Source organism: Dicentrarchus labrax, unplaced genomic scaffold, assembly GCF_905237075.1.
Source record: "Dicentrarchus labrax unplaced genomic scaffold, dlabrax2021, whole genome shotgun sequence".
Classification (NCBI taxonomy): domain Eukaryota; kingdom Metazoa; phylum Chordata; class Actinopteri; family Moronidae; genus Dicentrarchus; species Dicentrarchus labrax.
Window position 1 is genome coordinate 9,181,774 of NW_026136711.1, and position 20,472 is coordinate 9,202,245.

Below are 20,472 nucleotides of genomic sequence, written 5' to 3' on the forward strand. Positions count from 1 at the left end.
GAAGGAAGGGAGAGAAAGGAGAAAATGGGGAGGAAAAGAAAGAAAAAGAACAGAACAAGTGGAGATTAAAAAGAAAGTTGCAGAAGAGGAAAAAATCAAGAGAGAAGATGACAGGACAAGAGTGAGAAGACAGTAAAGGAAATGAGAGGAATGAGGAGAGGAAGTGAATGCATTCAAAGCAGGGAAAATAAAGAAGAAAAGATTAAATGAGACAAAAGAAGAGGAGAGAAGGGAAGACAAGAGAAAATCAGAGAAAAGAAGAGGGGTGAGAGGAGAAGAAAGGGAGGAATGAGAGGAGAACAGGACAGAGGAGAGGAGGAAAGAATGGGATAGGAGAGAATACAGAGGAAATCAGGCAGGAATCATCAGGACAAGAAGAAAGAAAGGGAGAGGACAAACGAGGAGAGGAGAGGGGAAAAGAGGGGAAGACAAAGGAGGAGAGGTGATAAAAGAAAAGGAGAGAATAGAGGAGAGAAGGAAGCAACATAAGAAGAGGAGAAAAAAGAAGGGACGAAGTAAAGAGGAAAGAAAAGAAGGTGAGAAAGTAAAAGGAGGGTTGGAGAAAATAAAGCTGTGCTCTCTCTATCTGCCTCTCACTCATTGTTCAAACAAACACCATCACTGCTGCTGCCTCCAGTCCCTGCTGCGCTGATACATTCTGAGGTGTTCCAGACCTCTCTAATATCCTGCCCTAAAGAGGCAATGGGCACTACGCCACACACGCACCGTTCTTATTACTCCTCACACACACACACACACACACACACACACACACACACACAGTCAGACTAAGTTTTATTAGCGCTGTGTAAAGGAGATAAGGCATTCCAGGCTGAAGAGCAGGAGTGAGGAGACGAGGGGGAGGAGAGTTCAACAGACTGGGCTGTATGCTAATAAAGATGTTTGGGAGCAGCAAGCACTCTCGTGATGGATTATGCAGGAATGTTCAGCTATTCTGGTTTAAAAAAGCAAACAGAAGTGGCTCCGTGATGGATAATCAGCATGCAGACATCAATTTTTCCCTCCAAACCACTTCTGCGATCTTTCAGCTGTCCTGAACGTACTGCCCAGACTCCACGACTTTAAGTTCAAGGCCTGTGGGCTGCGGTGACTGTCTTCTTCTTCTCTGAGCTGAAAACAGTGTCCTGACAACTTCTGCTGTTGAACTGTTGTCTTATTTCAGCAAAAGGAGCTGCTTTTTAACATTTTGTCACGTCTGAACTATGCGAAAGATGTCGCTCATATTACCCTGAACCCCGCAGAGCGCTTTGGTGTCTTTCAGCTTATTGTTTTGGTTTTGTTGCTGCAACTTTACTGTTTTATTGATACCAAACTTCACTTTTATAAACCACATGTACAGCAGAAAGCAGTTAGATTAGAAAAAAGATGAATCCACCGTATGCTACCTGGCCAGCAATAAACAGCAACAACACAAAGTCAGCAGCAACCTTAAATGTTGAACATGTTGTGGTTGAAAAGCCTGCTATTTTCCCCAGTAGTCTGGATCAAAACAGAGCTAAACAGAACATAATTATCAGAACATACATTGTAACATTCTAATCAAATTTGTTTTGTTTGCTTACCAGACAGGTTCAGGAGCGGAAATGTTTTGTGATTAAGAACTATGGAGCCAACCATGCTCTCAGAATTAGGGACCTTAAGCCAACACAGAGCCATATCACTGAACTGTGCAGCAATGATTGAGGCAAAGATATTTGGATAAGGTGACTCAGAAGCAGTAGGCTGACCATTAATGGAATATCATTATTCAAGGACTCAATAAGGGAATTACCTACAACTTATTTACAGCTGTATGATACTGATCAGAGTAAAAAGTGTGTAAGAGAAACAATATCGCTGTCAGTATGTTTTCCAGGAACTGAGAAGCAGATGGAAAGGAAGAAGGATAGAAAATGAGATGAAATAAAAGATAAAGTGATGAAAGGATGGATGTTGGACAGTATCATGAAAGACGCTGTTTGCGTGTCGCGGTCCCAAAGCGTGGTGAATTTAACCCAGCAGGGAAACCAAACTCTGGTTTCGGTTTGACTGTGAAGCAACAGAGCCAGATGTTGCAAAAGAGACATCAAGTTAAAGGGGAAAAAAGCAAACAAACTACTGTGCAGATCGGATGTTTTCCAGAGCTGAAATTAAGAATTTAAAAGATGTTTTCGCCTGGAAGACTATGTGTGCGTGTGTGTACATGCTTAAAACCAGTGAATGACTTCTTAAGGGCCACACACACTCTCTGACCTGCACTTTCCTATATTTCGTGTTTTTGTGCATGTGTGTGACATTCGGAGCCCATTAAGCTTGTCATCGCGTCCCACTCATCTATCTGCATCCGTGTGATTCTTTCTCTCCACAGCATGACCTGCTGTCACCATGGATGGAGCTGCGTGATTGGACAGAGACCAGGAAGTCCTCAGGAAGGTCATTAGCATAACGATGTTCATGGGAACATTTTAAAATGAGCATGGTGTCGTGAGATCCTCAAAACCTCACTGGAACCAGTTTCCTCCCGTCCGCACGGTTTTCCCAGTAAGTCTCTGTGATTTGTTATTCGTCCTGGGTTTCTGCTGCCTTCAGTGATGACAAGAGAAGCCACAGTAAGGATAAATAATCCCAGACGACTAGAACTGGTCTCAATCACTAGTTTCAAGTCTTCTTCCATACAACATGATGTTCACTGTGTATATTATGGTCCCATTTAGAGTAAAATCCATAAAGCAGAGTATGCTTTAGGGCGTGGCTACTTGATTCTCAATGAGTCCGTCCAGCTCAACTAACTCAGATCAAACTGTCAAACTAGGCAGTGCGGATTAAATACAAAGCAAGATTCTGTTACTGCATTAAAAATCATTTCAGACTCATATTTTAGTGTACTGTTTATGAGTAATATGAGCCTCTATTGTTTCCTGTTACTAGCAGTACGTTACTGTCACCGCCTCTGACAAACTAACATTGTGACAGTTCTCATTCGAATTTTATACATAATGTCTTTAATACGGAAGCTGAGAATGGCTTCAAATAATTTTTACCTCGAGATCACGAGTTAATCTGTCTTCTGATCTTGAGAAAACCAAAGGCTAATTTCTCGAGATAAATTATCACCAGAAAACAACTTGTTTTCTCAAGATCACAGGATAATAATGGAGAACTGGAAAATGATGTCTGGTTCATTTGATCACACCTGATTTAAGCCTTCAAGATATTTGCCATAACTGCCGGGGAGACTGAACTAAAAAGAATTGTTACCAGAATGTAAAATTAAAAAATAGGAATTGCCAGCACAGCTGTTCTCAGCTTCCATACCTGTAATCAAATGGTGAATGACTGCTTTCATCCAAAACACTTCAATTAACTATAGAGTAGAAGTGTGTGACAAATATAGCTGACATACTGTGTGTATAACAAGAGGACATATGAAGAGTTTGGTATAAATAAACGCTGCTGGATCAGATGAGCTGCAGGCTACACAGGGCTCTTCTTGATCCCAGCCCAGCTGTGTAGGTGAGATGTTTTATAAACTAATAATCCTCTTATCTGGGTCATCTACTGTGCTGCTCTACTCTCTTCATGCTACACTACACCTGAGATACACACACACCTCACCTATGTATAACCGTGCACGCTCCAGCACCCCTGTTATCTGATGGTGCTGCGCTCTCTGGTAGTCCTGCCAGAATGTCACTGACACACAGGTGGTGAGGAATCATGGTATGTGAGTGGCAAAGTATGTCTACTTACCATACCTTGTATGCACAAATAATTCTACAGAAAACTCACCTAAACCGTTTTGGTTAGTCTTTCCACTGTTCCAACAATCAGCTTGGCGTCTAACTAACCCTGGAATCAGAGTCCTGGTCGCTGTAATACCTCTGTACAGTATTCCCTGACATCAAACTGATTGAAATAAAACCAAACCAAGTTCAATGAGTTAGATGTGAAAATACTCTGCCTCTACAACTGTTTTTCCTCACATGTTCTTCGACTCAGTGTGCCACTGAACATCTGTTGCTTTGCAGCAGCTCTTGTTCTTTGGAAGCCATTTAATTAGCAAACTAAAAATGGCCTCCCAAAAAGACTGCCAATCATGGACCAATTGCCCAAGCCTAGTATAGAAAGTACAAAAAGGCATGAAAAGAAAATAAGTAAAGTAGAAGTATCTTAAATTTGTACTTGTTTATTGTATGAACAGGCCTGATTAAACCCACTGACTTTCCTTTTGTTAGGAGACGTAAATTGCTGCTAAAGGGACAGCATGGTGTAAAAACAGAAAGATTCCCATTAGTCAGGGAATTTTTAGGCATATTTTGGTCCGGTGAGAGATGTCCTACAGACAGGGAAAGTATGGGGATTTTAGAAATGTCCTGTGAACAATAGGAATTGTAATGACAAGTCACTCCTTTGGAAAATATACATAAAAACCAGAAATAGTGAACATGTCATGAGAGAACCAGGAACATTTCAGAGACCGCATCAAACTGTAGTTCCTTCATCGCTGTTGTAAAGAGTGCACGCAGAGAGCCGCTAGTATGTCAGTGTCTCGCCTGAATGTGCTGCTCTCATACTAATCTGTAAGGAAATGACTAGTGAAAGGAGAGGTGAAAAGAGCCTGCAGCTCTGTGCATTATCACACTCATCAGATGCTCTGTGATTTGTAGGGGAGCAGCACATGGGGAAGGCAGCCCTCATGCTGAATATCACCTTACTGTAAACTACATGATAAATGCACAGGAGAGCAGAGGGGAGGGGGGAAGCACCACTTTATTCAGAACAGGTGGCCATGCGTGCTACGGCCAAAATGACAAGCAGCTGTGGTAGTATGCTCGCGCCAACACACACATGCACACACACTTTCCCCCGAAATCCCAAGTTTGACATAATTGTCTGTCAGCCTTACTATGTCTGTTAAGATGCTCAGTCTCTTTTTGTCCATCCATGCAACATGCAAGCAGCTTTTTTTTACTTATTAAGTTATACAAGCAGTAACTGCATCAGTGTGTAAATAATGGGGAAAAAATTCTAAATCAACAGTTTGATGTGAAAAAACAAGTATAAGAACTACAGTTTTTATTTTTGCTGCTTGAATATTAACGAGAAATTTGCTGCAGTGACATTACTGTACTCATTGAAACCAAGTGTGAGCCTTGATTTTGGCATTATGGTTGTCGCCATGACAGTTAGACGGAGCAAGTGAAAGAGACGTACTGTGAGTTGATCTGCTCTCATTGGCACTATCTGGAATACGAGATAGTGTGTGAGAAGGTGAGCCGCCATTGTTTCCTGCTACAACAAACTGTCATGGCGACGACCATAATGCCAAACCCAAAGATTTAAAATTTTGTACAAGTTCTCCTAAACCTACAGTACTGTTCCTGTTCATCACCAAATGACACATTGGCAACTAACAAGTGAGCATAGTGGAGTATTTAGTGGCTAAAGAGCCCTATGTAAAATAAAGTTAGTGGATATCTATCTTCTCAGGGTGGAAAAAACAATGGAAGTAAATGTTATTCAGATAGTAATTAATTACATAGTTTCCATCAGGGAACCTATTTGGCAAAAGAAATTAGGAGTGCAGAAACATCTTTTGAATGAGACTGAGAAGGTTGCTGAGTTAATAAGATGCTCTCCTAAAAACATAGCAACTGCAAAAACAGCACTCATCTATGACAGACAATTCTCTCAACAAACTGGTCTTAGTAATACGCTCAGAGACCAGAGTACTGAGAGATTTCTGAGCTTTTGGATTGCCAATATCCTCTTCTGAACCAAACTAAGGCTAAGGCTGTCTCTGCGGTGTCTTTGTTGGGAGGTTTGTATATATGTTTTTGGTGTGCATTTTTGTGTGGTTTAGTGTAGTAAGGCTTGTATAAGCTGTTGAGTGACTTTGGAAGTGACTGACATCCCCTCGGTGTGCCAAGCAGCCATGGTCCGATGTTGCTCTCACCTATGGTTTTTGGAGATCTAAGAGCTGTTATCTCTTGCAGCTAGAGCATGACACTAGGGGCTAAGGGCACATATTCATGCCAAGTCGTTTTCTCTTTTACTACCTCTCTGAACCTGTATGGGTATGCATGTGTTTATGAATTTCAGATTGAATGAGTGGCATGCCTGTCTCGCACGAAGGACTTCTGAGTGCCAGTTTCACGCTGAAGCCCATTCCAACGTCAATTCACTTTGTCAGTCAATTTGCTTAATGGACCTCCTCAGCTTTCATGTTGAGTTGTTTATCTGGCTCTTGCCCAGCCAACTCTGTTCTACCATGGCCCAGAGAAAACGAGAGTCAGTTGAAAATTCCTCACATAAACAGCTCAGAAAAGCTCTGGTAATACTGATAAGCTCCCATCTTTCTTTATATCACATTCATATTCATAGTTATGTTTTCCACCAGGCACTGAAAATCAACAGCAGATCATGTCAATAAACCATCTCTCGCAAGGTGAATTTATACCAATACTGTGCTATTCCTCCATAGTTGGAACAAGTAAATGCGTATATAGACAAGCAGAGGCAGATAAACCATCAGCTTTGTGAATGCATGTCCAAAGACTTGATATCCGGCTGGTGTCCTGAACATCCATTCAGGTCTCTGGTCCAGTCTGAAGCCGGGCCAAGAGTAACTCTCTGTGGCTGCTCTGAAGAAGCCAGGCCGTGACTAACATGAACCACCGTCACCATCACTGAGCTGCCAGCCAGGAAATAAATACAGCTGGAGAAGCCCAGCACGCCTTCCAGTTATGTTTGGTCCCAGGTGAACCTCCACAGAACGGGTAGCTCTTAGATTGACACACAAACTTAGGACCTCAAACACATTATGTCACTTAGCAACTGTATGTTAACATAACTATAAAAACAATTGTGTTGTGAAAGGACCCATAAAAGCAAAAGAATTAACAAACCATAAAACAAGGTCAAACTCGTAATGAAGCCAATCGGGAGAAGAGCGAAAACATATTTTCCATTGAGAAAAGCTTTCAGTGCATTCACAAAGCTTTCAATTAAGAAATACTCTTCAGTTCTGATATAACTGATTAAAAGAGAGCCATACCTCAAAAGAATGAAAATGTGGAACACTACAAATATGGTATTTGTTTGTTTATGTATTAATGCGAGGAAGGTTGCAGTCTCCTCATCGCTCCACACAGATCTGATGTTTCCATCTTCTGCTACTTTTTGTCTCTCCACTGGAAGATTCAGTTGATGTCTAAGTCACTTAGATTTTGAGTTTATGGCTACACCAACTTTTACACCTCAGCCAAGCAGAAAAAATATCTTTCCACCCTAATACAACTGACATAATCTAACACCATGGCATTATTGCACATTCTTCCCTACTGGACCGGTAAGAGCAGCTAAAACCCAGTTGATTACCCCACTGCATTTGTTCCTGCCCATCATGGAAAAAGTATAAGAATAATAAGAGAATTTTGGTATATTTGGACATTTTACAAAAATAGGTTAAGAATAAACATTCTGCAGGACATTTACAATATATAATCCATGGCAGCATCTGTATGCAAGTTGGGTACGAGCCCCTCTGATCCACGGACCATTTGAGCTGCTTGCTGGAACTGTGCTGCCCAGGCCTGTGGAGCTGTAGTGTTGGTGTGACCCATGTCCCGCTCTCTGAGGGCAGAGCAGAGGCATTCCAGCAGCTGTCACGCTCCCATCCTTAAGTAAACCCTGCTGGCGTAATCGTCCGAGGGAAGCAGCCAGAGGAGTTGCTAAAACACTGGAATCACGCACTCACTTAACAGTGCCCGCATTGAACGAGGCTCAGCGAGCGCGGCGGCCCAGAGCAGATCTGCAACACCTGCCCCGTTTAATGCTGCATTCACGCCATGTGGGAGAGACGGCAGATATGAGAGTCACATCAGATTTCAGCCAAGAAATATCTTTGAACTCAGTTTTTGGAGGTAAGTATAGCAAGTTGGGTTTGGCAATAGGCCCAGACCTCTAGGATTTTACAAATTTGGACATAATTTGGAGGGAAATATTTGCAGTTTATAATAGGAAATTATATGTTAATTTCAAAGAAGCCCAAGACGATGGACAGCTATATGCAAACACAGTTACATTATTTGTTGTGGTTTTCATTTTATAGTTTTGTTCACCGTAGAGTATGTGAGGAACTAAGTGAAAAAGTTAAGAACATCTTGATAGTGGAGATTCGTGGATTAAGGCCCCATTCAGACAGAAATGCAAGGTGCACTGGAAACACTCACTGACCACTATGAAAAAGCAGGCAGGATTGCAGATTGGTTTACCAGACCCTTTGCCACTAATTGGTTGCCGTCTGGGGTTTGACATGTGATCCGCAGTATACGTCTCCTTTATACAAAAACAATTTTTTTTTTTTTTTTTTTTACCCCATATCTGACCAGAAGTCTCTGCTCTGTATTCATCCATTAAAATGAAGAATGGGCTTCAAAACCTTCGAGATGAGAACACTAACAAGTTGTTACTTAGCTGTTAACACGCTGTCAACGGTTTGCATTGGGACTATTTCTACGGCATAAAGTAGTTCCAGTGAAAGCTGTCAACAGTGAGGTCTGTGGATTATCCAGACTGATCAGGACATAATTTCTGGAAAGACACACAGAATAAAAGCCATCTGCACTGCTAGACAGCACTAGGCGCTGTGAGAAAGTACGTTTTTGAACTTTTGAGCTTGTAAATTCATTCTAGCCGTGGAAAAAAAATAAAGATCTTTAACATAAAGGTCTACTGACCAGCTTTTCTGGGGTTAAAGATCATGAGCTTTGATTGAAAGCTCTGGAAAAGCAATTGAAAGTGGACCTTTGAGTTAAGACTATTTAGCTACACTATTTTATTGGGGCAAATTGCCCCTTTAAGACTGAAATATAGAATATATTATAGACTTTTATAGACTTTTATTATGAGTAACAGAGAAGCACCATGCACAGCAGATACTGCAGACATTCAAACCCCAATAGATGAATGAAATACTGCTATCTAGAGGCTATCATATAAAACAGTGAATACATACACTACATTTGGCTTGTAGACATCAGTAGATTGTCAACAAAAGGGCAGAGAGGGCCACTGCTGCTTTTGCCCGTGTTTTATTTACCACAGCAAGACTGCTGTGTTGTCCTGATTCCATACATTCTTGTCTAACTCACACTTTCTCCCTCTCTCTCCATCACACAAACACACACACACATACACACAGAGGAGGGCCTGTAAGCGTCTTCCTCAATTAGGAGTGTTTAGCTTTAACAGTGCGCCGGCGTCGGCTAAGCCACGGCTCCCTCGAGACCAAGCCGCCAATCTCACTGAGTCAACACATGCATACATACAGTACCCTGACTGCCCCACAAAATGAGTCACACACACACACTCACACACACACACACACACACACACACACACACACACACGTAATCTTAGCCACAATTTGCTGACAACTGTAATAGGTCTACCTAGTAGTTTTCTACTTCAACACAGGCAGCGCCCCCTCTGGAGGCCTCTCTGCATACACGCACACAACACTGATACACAGGTCAGGTCATCAGCCTCACCTGTCTGAGCTGTGGTTATATGCTACATTAGTGTGACTGTGTGTGTATGTGTGTGTGTGTGTGTGTGTGTGTGTGTGTGTGTGTGTGTGTGTGTGTGTGTGTACAGGTGGTATACACTACACTCATTCATACAAAGACACCTGGTTGTCTCAGAGTGCAAATGTCTTTGTGTGTCTGTGTGTGTGTGTGTGTGTGTGTGTGTGTGTGTGTGTGTGTGTGTTGTGTGTTTTGACAGCTGGGTCTAACCAGGCTGCACAGTGTCCTCAGACGTCCCGCAGAAACCTTAACCCTTTGACCTGGCACCTCAATCACAAACCACACACCACCAACTACACACTGCCGCACAATTCAACTGCAGCTACATTTACTCTCAATGCCAGAGTCAAGTTCAGGCAACTCTGTTATTATGCAGTTAACAAGCAAACAATAGGTGGACTCGAGGAGTGTGCTATCACTGAACATTCATGTTAAACTGTTCTGAGCACTGCAGAAATGATTTGCCGGGGTTCAGTCAAGGTCCAGTGTGGAACATTCAGGAAATGCCATTGTCAGAAATGAGAACTGTTACCTTAGAATGAGACGTTTTTATCTACAGAGGGAGCAGGTCATCTTCTACAGCGTCTGTCATGTTGAACTGCCATATTTCTATAGTAGCCCAGAATGGACAAACCAAACACTGGCTCTAGATAGGTGCTTTTGCCTTTTTGCAAGTTTCAGGACTACCATAGTTCCTCCTACGCACTTGGAAGGTGAGCTGTATTCCGTTTGGTTTGTTACAATATAACTACATCACTAGATGCCACTAAATTCTATACACACTGGTCCTTTAAGGGGCTTTACAATCTGTACTCCATACAACCCTCTCTATCCTTAGACCAATTTGGATGAGGAAAACTCATGCATTGGGTGTGGCAGTCACACAAAACCATATGAGATAGAAGCCTATACATACAATACTGAGTAACAGATAAATATCATCAAGATATAACAGAATAGAATAGATAATTCCAGAGTTCCTCAACATAGGAGCTAAAGTGTCTCCTGGATCATTAAATGTATAGTAGTTTAAGTAATGGCTTTCAGTAAAATCAAAAGACTTACTGAGTTTCTGAGAAGTCAAGTATTGGTATGTTGAATGGCTGTAAAAATGTTTACTCATCACCAGTTGAACAGAAGAGGCCAGTCCTGTGGTCATGGTCAGACGTGGCAGTTTTTTTAGATAGCAATTACAGCTAAACAGTTGGAAAGACAACATGAGAAGAGAGTGTGGGTGAATATCACGGATAAGGGAGAAACCAAAAGTTACAATGTAATATTCTGGCCACTGCCGTGCTCCCGAATTAAATGGGAGCTGTAGCCTTTAAATGCTAACATATTGTTGTAGTAGATACTCATGTTCTTACAATTAAGAACAAAACACTGCTTTATAGTTGCTATAATCACTAACTGAGAATTGTATTTATTAAAACTGCAGAATATATGTCAAGTTTGGTTAGCTTTAGCTTACCATTAGTATTGGCTGCATCAGCTTTAAAGATCCATAATTTGATTTTTACCAAAATTATCATTGCTAATAAACATCATTGTTGACTAAATTGTTGACATTTCTATACAAACCTTTAAAGTCTTTTACTTTCAGATCTTGGACACCCAAAATAACTTATTCCACTTTTCCCTATAGAAACTAAACAAGATAGATTTTTTAAAAGATTTATAGGCTATGAGATGGTCAGTACATCATGGAAAAAAATAACAATAAAAATACAGAGAGGATAAACCCTTTAAGCCTGTATGCCACCCACCCTTATGTGTAATGGTAATAATAAACTGTATAGAGAGATGTGGTTTGATGCTGGTTATTATTATTATTATGCGTGTCATGTTGTGAGTGTTCCTATATGGCCGACTTGCAGTAATGTAATATCTATAGTATAGTGTATTATGCTTCACGTTGCATAAGGGTTTCCCATTTTTCCAAAGAAAAGACGGACTGTTGGTCATGATCCAGCATCATTCTGTCACATTTTGACCACAGGGCTGCAGTGTGCCTGGACCCTGTTGGGAAACACTCTGCTCTGGAGAATGTTGACTGAATCGAGTGTGTGTTCACAGTCCTGCTGTGTGTGTATGTGTGTGAAAGAGCCCATGAGGTTTTAACCTACGTACAATAGTTTTTATAACGACAGGAGGGCACGGCCAGATTTGTCTGTATGCGTGAAACTGCATGCATGTTGGCATGTGCATGTATCTGTGCGAGTATGTGTTTGCATGCGCCAGATCCTAAGAATGCACGTATTGTTTATCACATTCCTGGTGTGTGTAGGGAAACATGCAGGGAAACCTAAACCTAACAGGGCTGTACACTCGTTGCTCTCCGCAGCCTGTCCACAGGCTGTCCCAGACAGAAAATTGGGAGGGTTGGGGTCCAAATTACACTTGGTGAGAGAGGAGAACGCTGCGTTTGTTTCCTGCCTGTGTGTTCTGCGTGTGTACAGTGACAGAGTGTGTGTTGTGGAGTGTAAGGGCTGTGTGGCAAATGTTTTTCTCTGGCTTGGCCTCACTGTGACAGGCTCTTTAAGGAGTATTATCTAAACTAAACGGGTGTCAGTGTTCAGCAGAACATAAACACAAGAAACACTGGCACTGTGTGTGTGTGTGTGTGTGTGTTTCTGTGTGTGCGTGTGTGTGTGTGTGTGTGTGTCTATGCAGTAGTAGTAGAGTTTTCATCTAATTCGTTAATGCAAATTTGGTTGTGGCACAAAGAGGTCCACTTGAAATTCTCTGCAATAGCAAAGACCCCCGTCTTTACCAATTGCAAGTTGACCCAAAGTCACCAACTTAGTGCCCCCCAAGTGACCCTCTGGTTAGCTTGAGTACCATTCTGTTGTAATAAGTTACAATTAACCCTTAAACCTAAATATAAGCCTAACCCTGCATGCAATAGAGTGTCTGTTAGCTAGGAGGTTTAGTGCCATTTATGAGAACTGCTTGTGGTAAAACACTTGGCTAACATAACCCCTGATCTCAAATTGTAGGAAAACAATGTTCACCCTAGCGCCCTGGTGATGTTGCTGCAATGACTGTGGCATTCAGTCCTCCTGCATGCATATGCATGACATTCTAGGAAGTTGTTGTTGTTTGGGAGCTAGAAATCTTTATTTGCTCAGCCTTGTCTACAAATAAATATTTTGCAAGTCTTGCAATGTGCACATAAATGCTTTTAATTAATTTTTTACTGTACTGTATGTATGCATGTGTTGATTCATTTTTGCATGATCTACATCTATCAACCTACCTAAATAGACTAACTTTCTCAACATTTTGACTTAGTATCTCAAAATAATGAGAAATAATGACTTGTGTCATTATTTTGAGATACTAAGTCAATCTTTGAAGAAAGTCTCTCATTATAATGACTTACGAAATCCTTTTTTCCCAGAAATGCGCTTTCATAGGTGTGCTCACGAAAGCCTAGTAGAAACATTTCTTGAAAACTAAATGTGTCAGTACTAGACCTACTGGTAAATAATATGACTGTGCTCCTGGAAACATCCTGGAAACATCCTGGAAAATGATTTCTTAAAAAGAGTGGGAACCCTCCCTGTGTCTGTGTTGTTTTGTGCTTGTATCCTACTCTCTGTACTTTGCCAATTTGTTGAGTCAATTAAAACGTATGTAACCTACAAAACAATAAATTTTTGAATAAATAATACAACCATCACATTAATGAGTAATGACAGCAATCCTAGTTATAGGCCTGACAGGTAATGTAATCATTTCCTTTAATGGAAAAAAGTAAATTCAAACTTGGTGGTAACATTTTAATAAATAAGATGCATTTAAGTTTATTCAGATAAATTCTCTTCACACATTTTAAAGAGATTTGGAGAAATGCTGCATATGGGTGTAACTTCAATTCACTGAATGGAATTGGTACAATTAACTTAATTTACCCAACTTACCTTAACAATAAGTACTTGAGTTACTTCTACTCAAAACAAATATTGTTCATGCTTTAATGGTTTGAGGCAATAGCCTATACTTAAACGGTTTAAGGCAATAGGTTTCCTCTAACAGTTTGAGTTGAACTAACTCATCAGGTTTTACAATGTGGTATACATGTCCATATTCACCATGCATTCAGCTTGGTTAGACATGTGTACAATCGAGGGGGGTGTGTGTCCGCGCTTGGCAAAAGTAAACACGGTGGTGTGTTCGGCTGATCGCTGGCGTTTAGAGGCTCTACTAAGTGGCACCTGGTCACTGCCAAAACAAACAAAACTCGTGTGTGTGTGTGTGTGTGTGTGTGTGTGTGTGTGTGTGGGAGTGTGTGATGCATGTGTGTCTGCGCGTGCACATGAGGGCGAGCGTGTCGCTGCTAAGTGCCACTGTGTGTCGGCCAAAACAAACAGGCTTAATGAGAAGCAGCTCCAGGGAGAGAGAGCGAGAGAGTGAGTGAGAGAGAGAGAGATGGAGGAGACTCGGCCAGGCCAAACACACTGACCCCGCTGTCTCTCTCACATGGACTTAAAGGATACACTGTTCCCCTCTGTCCTCCTATAGCGCGACCATCACCTTCATCAGCCTCACCCCTCTCACTCCTCCACACTCCTTCCTGTCCCCAACTCTCACCCCTCTATTCACCGCTGAGGTGTGAGGGTGAAGGGGGTGATAGGGGACGAAGGGAGGGTGTACGAGTTGAGTGATGGCAATTAGAAGTACATTTGTAACTGTGTGTGGGAAACACAGGGCACTTATGCTGAACACGTTCGTCCGTAGATGCACTGGCTCAGGGAACATGCCATAATGAGTCTACAGGAGATTAACATAGGTTTCAATTAAAACTTCAAATAGGTCCTGACTTACCCAGACAGACACTCTATCTCACACCCTTTTCTATGCACATATCTCACACTTGTGTGACCAGTGTGTAGGATTTAGTGGCATTAGTGACTTTGTGATGATGTTGGAATTTCGTCATAGAGTTTTATAATAAGTTTATTAAAGACATAAAACCTAGAAAGCATCTTACTGTATATTTAAATCTAGTATATTTCCAGTAAATTTAGCTGTTGTAACATTATGAGTCATGCTAACTCTGTACTCGCTACCTCCATTGTAGAGAAATGAGGACTTGCATTAAACAATGTATATCAGTGCTGTGCGAGCCTCATCCAGCTTTCCAAATAACATCCGAACAATAACGTTTGTGGCCTGGAATAAACATTATGGCTAAATGCATAGGGATCTACATCCGGGTCAACTTCCCAGCTGACCAAACCATCTGATAATTGATTTTTCCTCGAGCCACTATGATCTGACTGTGGCAGCTGGGAGAAAAGGTACTTTAATACAGTCTTGAGGCACTTGAACTTTACGAGTCCCATTAAATGGTACTTTATCCTTCTACTTCACTACAATTCAGAGGGGATTATTGTACTTTTTAGTTATTAGCTACTTTTCAGATTAAGCCTTTTGTCTAGTTGGGGCTGCTTGTTTCAGATGTCTATGAACAATTTCACTCAAGAGTAGTTCCCCTGTGCAAAGAAGTAAAACTATGCATTATTTTACCAAATGCAGCGAACATTAGACATAAGTCCGAAAATACAAATTATGTAGCAGCAATGTCTTTTCTCCCCTAGTAATTATCTCATGGCTCTTGGGACCCTTTGGAGGAGGCCCAACACCTTTACTTCCAAATAAAGAAAGAATTAATGATATGCATTTGCTTCTTTGATAGAAGAATTTCAGTGTGTAGAGTACAGTGTGCAGCAGGTGGGAGTGGCCCTGTTACATTGGGATTCCTTTAGTGTATTACTACTCACTACTACTACTACTGTATATGTGTAAAAACAAATGACAGTGTGTGAGGTGTGTGATGGACACTGGAACATGAATTTGTCAAATCAGCTTTAAGAACACAGTAACAGTATGACAAGAGGTCCACACCTGCACAGCAAAGTAACACACAGTATGTCACTCAGTACCTTTTTGTATTGTATGTATTAAACACCACATGTATAACACAACCCAGAGTGAGTCTGTTTTGCTATGTGAGTCTGGAAGAGGAGACAGGAGATTAAGTCTAAAGTCCCTCGGGCTCCAGGAGGATCCTGATGCTGAGAGGGGGTGCTGAATACAGATGTTTGGGGGTTTGAGTTTAGACTTCCCTGAGTGTTTGCAAGGAGTCACTGTTATCTCTGAGAAGATGGAGGTGGATCACTCAATGTACCACAGCACACTCATTCTGGTTCACAAGGGCAAAAACATCAACAACAACAAAATCATCATCATCTGCAGGCTCACTACCTTCACCAAATCCACAGTTCCACACTACAATCATTAGTTCTAACTCCTTACACATGATTGGTTTGCTTACAAAGCTTTTGACTTGGACTTGACCTGAAGGACTTGAGACTTGATTTGGACCTGACCTCAAGGATTTTACTTGAACTTGACCTTAAAAACATCTCTGATTGTCATGTTCAAATCCCAGTAAGACTTGCAACTTGTCTTGTAGTTTGCCTACAAAGCTTTTGACTTGGACTTGACCTTGTGGACTTGAGACTTGACTTTGTAATTTGATCTGACAGAATTGAGACTTGACTTCGACTTGAAGTGCAGGATTTTACTGGGACTTCACCTCAAGGACTTAACACTTGATTTGAGATTGACTCTGACACACTTGTGATTTGACTTGGACTCATCCCAAAACATCTCTCCTTGTCTATTAACTACTTGCTGGGAGGTTTGTTTGTCAGGAATAGGAAAATCCTCTTTCTTTAACTCTCCTTGCCTAATTGCTAATGAAAATCATCAACAGTCTTTTCTCATCTCCTCACCCCACACTCAGCAGGTACCAGTGAAGTGCCTGTGAGCAAGGCCCTTATCTCTCTGGAACCCCCGCTGTACCAGGCAGTGAAATGTGAAGCAGAGAGCTGTTAAGAAGGCATAGAATCTGAAAACCTTTCCAGCTTCAAAAGAGAAACCTCTAATATAAGCTGTCAGGGTTTAGAGTGTGTGTGTCGTCATATGTTTGTGTGTCAGTTTGTGTGCGCTACATCACTCACACTGACCCCCGCTTGTCAGGTCATATCCTGTCCATATCTTTCTTTTTTTTTTTTTGCTGGTTGCCGCCTGCTGTTTGCTTTGGCGGCTGCAGGTCTATTGGGGTTCAGGTGTGAAGAGAGCAACAGAGTGTGTTTGCATGTTCGTGTCTGAGCGTGTGTGCATTCATGAAGGCTTTTGTGTATGCATGTACAGTAAGCGCGTGTTTGCACGTGTGTTTGTGAGCCCAGTTATTTTAGGCACAGTCACCATGGTCGTTTATTTTTAGTTCTGAAAGACTTTGTGTGTATGCATATGTACATGTCTATGGGGATTTGTACGCGCCATGCTTACGTGTGTGCGAGCTGTGTATGTGTGTGTGTTTTTTGGCAGTGGACTGGCGAGCAGGGTTAGGAGGTTGTGGTGAGTTTGTGTGTTCAGGGCCGCTGGTGTGAAAGAGCAGTCAGAGCTGCTCTTCCCCCTGGAGAGAGAGTTTAATTTAGAAGAACAAGGCTCCTAACACACACTTGTGCTGCTGCAGTCTCCTAGGCCCGTCTCTCCACACCTCATCCCTCCCCTCCCCAGACCTCTCTGCCACTCTATAAAACTTTAACCATCTCTCCATCTTCTCTTCCTTTACTTCTTAACCTTTTCATCTCTTTTGATGCTCTGTCTGCTGCTCCACATCCGAAAACCTCTCACCTACTTTCTTGGCCATTATTATGTACTTGTGTACTCTCATGGTGCATTCTGACCTGTGTGTTTGTAGACGTGGGTTGTAGCGGCAGTCACATTGTGAGAATTTGGTCCTAAATTTCTGAGACTGTCAGACTTTTTCTTTGGTCCCCAAAGCTCCAAATCAGCCATTGGTGGAAGCGTCTTTTTACACGTTTCTCTGATGATTGTTTTTTGTCACAGACAGCCCAAAAGCACACAGTGTCCTTACAATGGGACTATCATCATCTTAGCCTTAAGGTGCTTTTGGGAAATGGGGCCCAGGTCTGTAGCCCACAGCACACAGCAATCCACAATTGTTGCCAACATGTCTTTGTCGGCAAAATAAAGAAAACCAACTGTGGTTCATTTGGATCTTGTTTTTCTAGTTTTGGCCATCATTCCTATCTGTAATTAAATATAACTGAACAGAAGATAAGATAGATTTTAAAGGTCCAGTGTGTAACATTTAGGGGGATCTATTGGCAGAAATGGAATATAATAGGTAAAGTTATGTTTGAAAATAAAAGATTGTTATGTTTTTGTTACCTTAGAATGAGCTGTTTTAATCAACAGATGTCGTGGGTTGCCTTCCATGAAGGCCGCCATGTTGAACCACAATGTTTCACAAGTAGCCCAGAACAAACCAAACACTTGTTCTCGACTGGGCTGTTTGTGCTTTTTGCAGCCAACGTAGTTTTTCCCTCGTGGTTGGAAGGGGAGGGTGAAGCAAGTGAGTTGCAATCTTGAACTACACCACTAGATGCCACTAAATCTTAGTTTAAAAAACAAGCAAATGTTAAATTTACCCAACATCGTCTTTTACAACTATAGTTCTGTGCAATGAGGAATTTTAAGCAACATTTTAATATTCACTTCTCTTTACCTCATAATAAAGTCATTTAGATCATCTGGTTGAACTACAGTGTTCTCAGACCTCAGAAATGACTTTATAAGGTTATCATAACTAATGCTTCAGTTCCGACTGTGCCATATGTTTTCTGTATATGTGTTACGACGGTCACTGCATCATGTTAGACGACCGTACAGCCATAAACTCTGTGACTTAGCCCAGAGACATGACAGACTACACGTTGCTCCCTGACCAATCATCGCTTACCGTCGGTCACGCCGTGCATGATGTCATTGGGCAGCAAGTGCAAAGGAACAACAATGTAAACCAACAATGGCAGTGTGCATTATACTGGCAGAAAGAAATGGTTATGGTGATGGCTCTATTGGAAAAAGGGGATGTCACATATTTCCATGCACCAAACGGAATTTGGCAACATGTGAATCTAAGTGTGGAACTGTCAAATCAGATCAAACCAGGCCTTCTCCGACCCATGATGCAAAGATAATATTGTTTAATCACTTCACAATATGACTGTGAATGTAAGGTACAATGTTACTTTTCCTTTGATTATCAGACAATACATTTACAGTTCCTCTAACCCTCCCGTATTCCAAACTAATAGCCCACAACTTACCTTCCCCTGCTGCTTAATATCACTGAACCAATTCTCACAGAAGCTGTTCTAAGATAAAAGTGCCATATATAAGCCAATGTTAAAACCTCTTCCCATTTAACATTATCTGCACAATATTACAGACACCTCAGCGGGTTAATTAAGGTGCCGTGTAGTCGCTGGTTGCACCTGAAACACCTTCTTCCTGTGATTAGTGTCTATGTTTGGTGCAGTCATTACTGTGGGTGTTTGTGCTTTGCTCTTCCCAGAAATCGCTTGTCAATCAAACAGCGTGGTCAGAGCTGTGACGTCTTTCACCTTGAATTTATTCTGGGTGGGATGCTTTTCTGACAGCCGGGATGACTTCCTATAGCTGCCCAGTTTGTCTGTAGTTTTTTTAATGAATCTTGCTACGCAGGACAAATCGCGTCTGGAGGATTTAAAAGATTTGATAAACGTGGTTCAGGCTAAATAACTCACGTTTTATTTGAACTGCTGACAGAGAGCAGCAAAGCAGACAAAAAGGTTTTTGATTATAACTCAAATTCCTGGAAATGCAACTTTCAGATGCAGTGTTTTCACCAAAAAGCAATGTGAGCTGAGGGACCATATTTAACCCCTGCTGCTGACTGCCAAGCCTTATATAAATGTGTTTTTCCTTTATGCTGCTGTGCATATGGATCAGCAGGTCTGGCTGTTGTCTGCCGCGTTCAGCAGAAGTTGTTCTTGGCAGGATATTATTCCGAGGGAGAGCGCTCTCCTGTAGTTGGAGGATAAATCCAGGTAAACCGTTGGTATGCTGTGCGATAAATCTCTGCAGCGCAGCACTGCCAGAGGGCACACATGCACACATTCGAACTCAAGTTCACAACAACACCGGAGACTACCAGTGTTGTCAGGTAGTTTGGTCTGAGAGGAAGATTTCCTCATTTCATATGTGAGAGTGTTTAATGTTTCTGTCCCTTCATAATGACTGTTTTTGTTTCTGAGGGGATAAATGGGTTCTGGACCACCCCTCAGCTGGTGTCAGGCTCACTCCTCACCCAGCTGATTTATGCACTGAGGAGGTGCCCTGAGGGGAGTCTGTGTGTGTGTGTGTGTGTGTGTGTGTGTGTGTGTGTGTGTGTGTGTGTGTATGGTCTGAGCAGCACTTATTAGTTACCTGCTCTAAATCAAAAGGTGAAAATAGGGGGAAAACACTTAGGAAACAGTTTGCTTATCTAAATAGTCATGTTTTGCCCTGTATACAGGTGTAAGGGTATCAGGCTTCTAAAGGCTTCAGCGGGACCGGTTCATTAGAGGCTCTCTTGTCAGACTTTGCTCCTTTCCAAATGCACCATCTCAGTCAGATACACCTCAGGTCAATGTTGAATGACGTCACATGCCCGAACTATCTGCGTAAATGCAAATTCATACACGCTCTAATGAGTATAACTGGACTATGAGACAAGAGCGACATCTTGTGGTCAGGCCTAGTTGGAGCACAGCAGATAGCTTTAACCCCTTATCCTACCAACATATTCAACATACAGGGACTACTGACTGAACACTGTACTGTAAGATACATACATCATAGCAGAATCTTGAAACATTAGTTGTGTAATAAATGTCAGAAACACAACAAATTATTATTATTTTAGGAAAGTTACAGTCTATTTGCAAATTGTGTCAAACTAAAATAGAGCAGA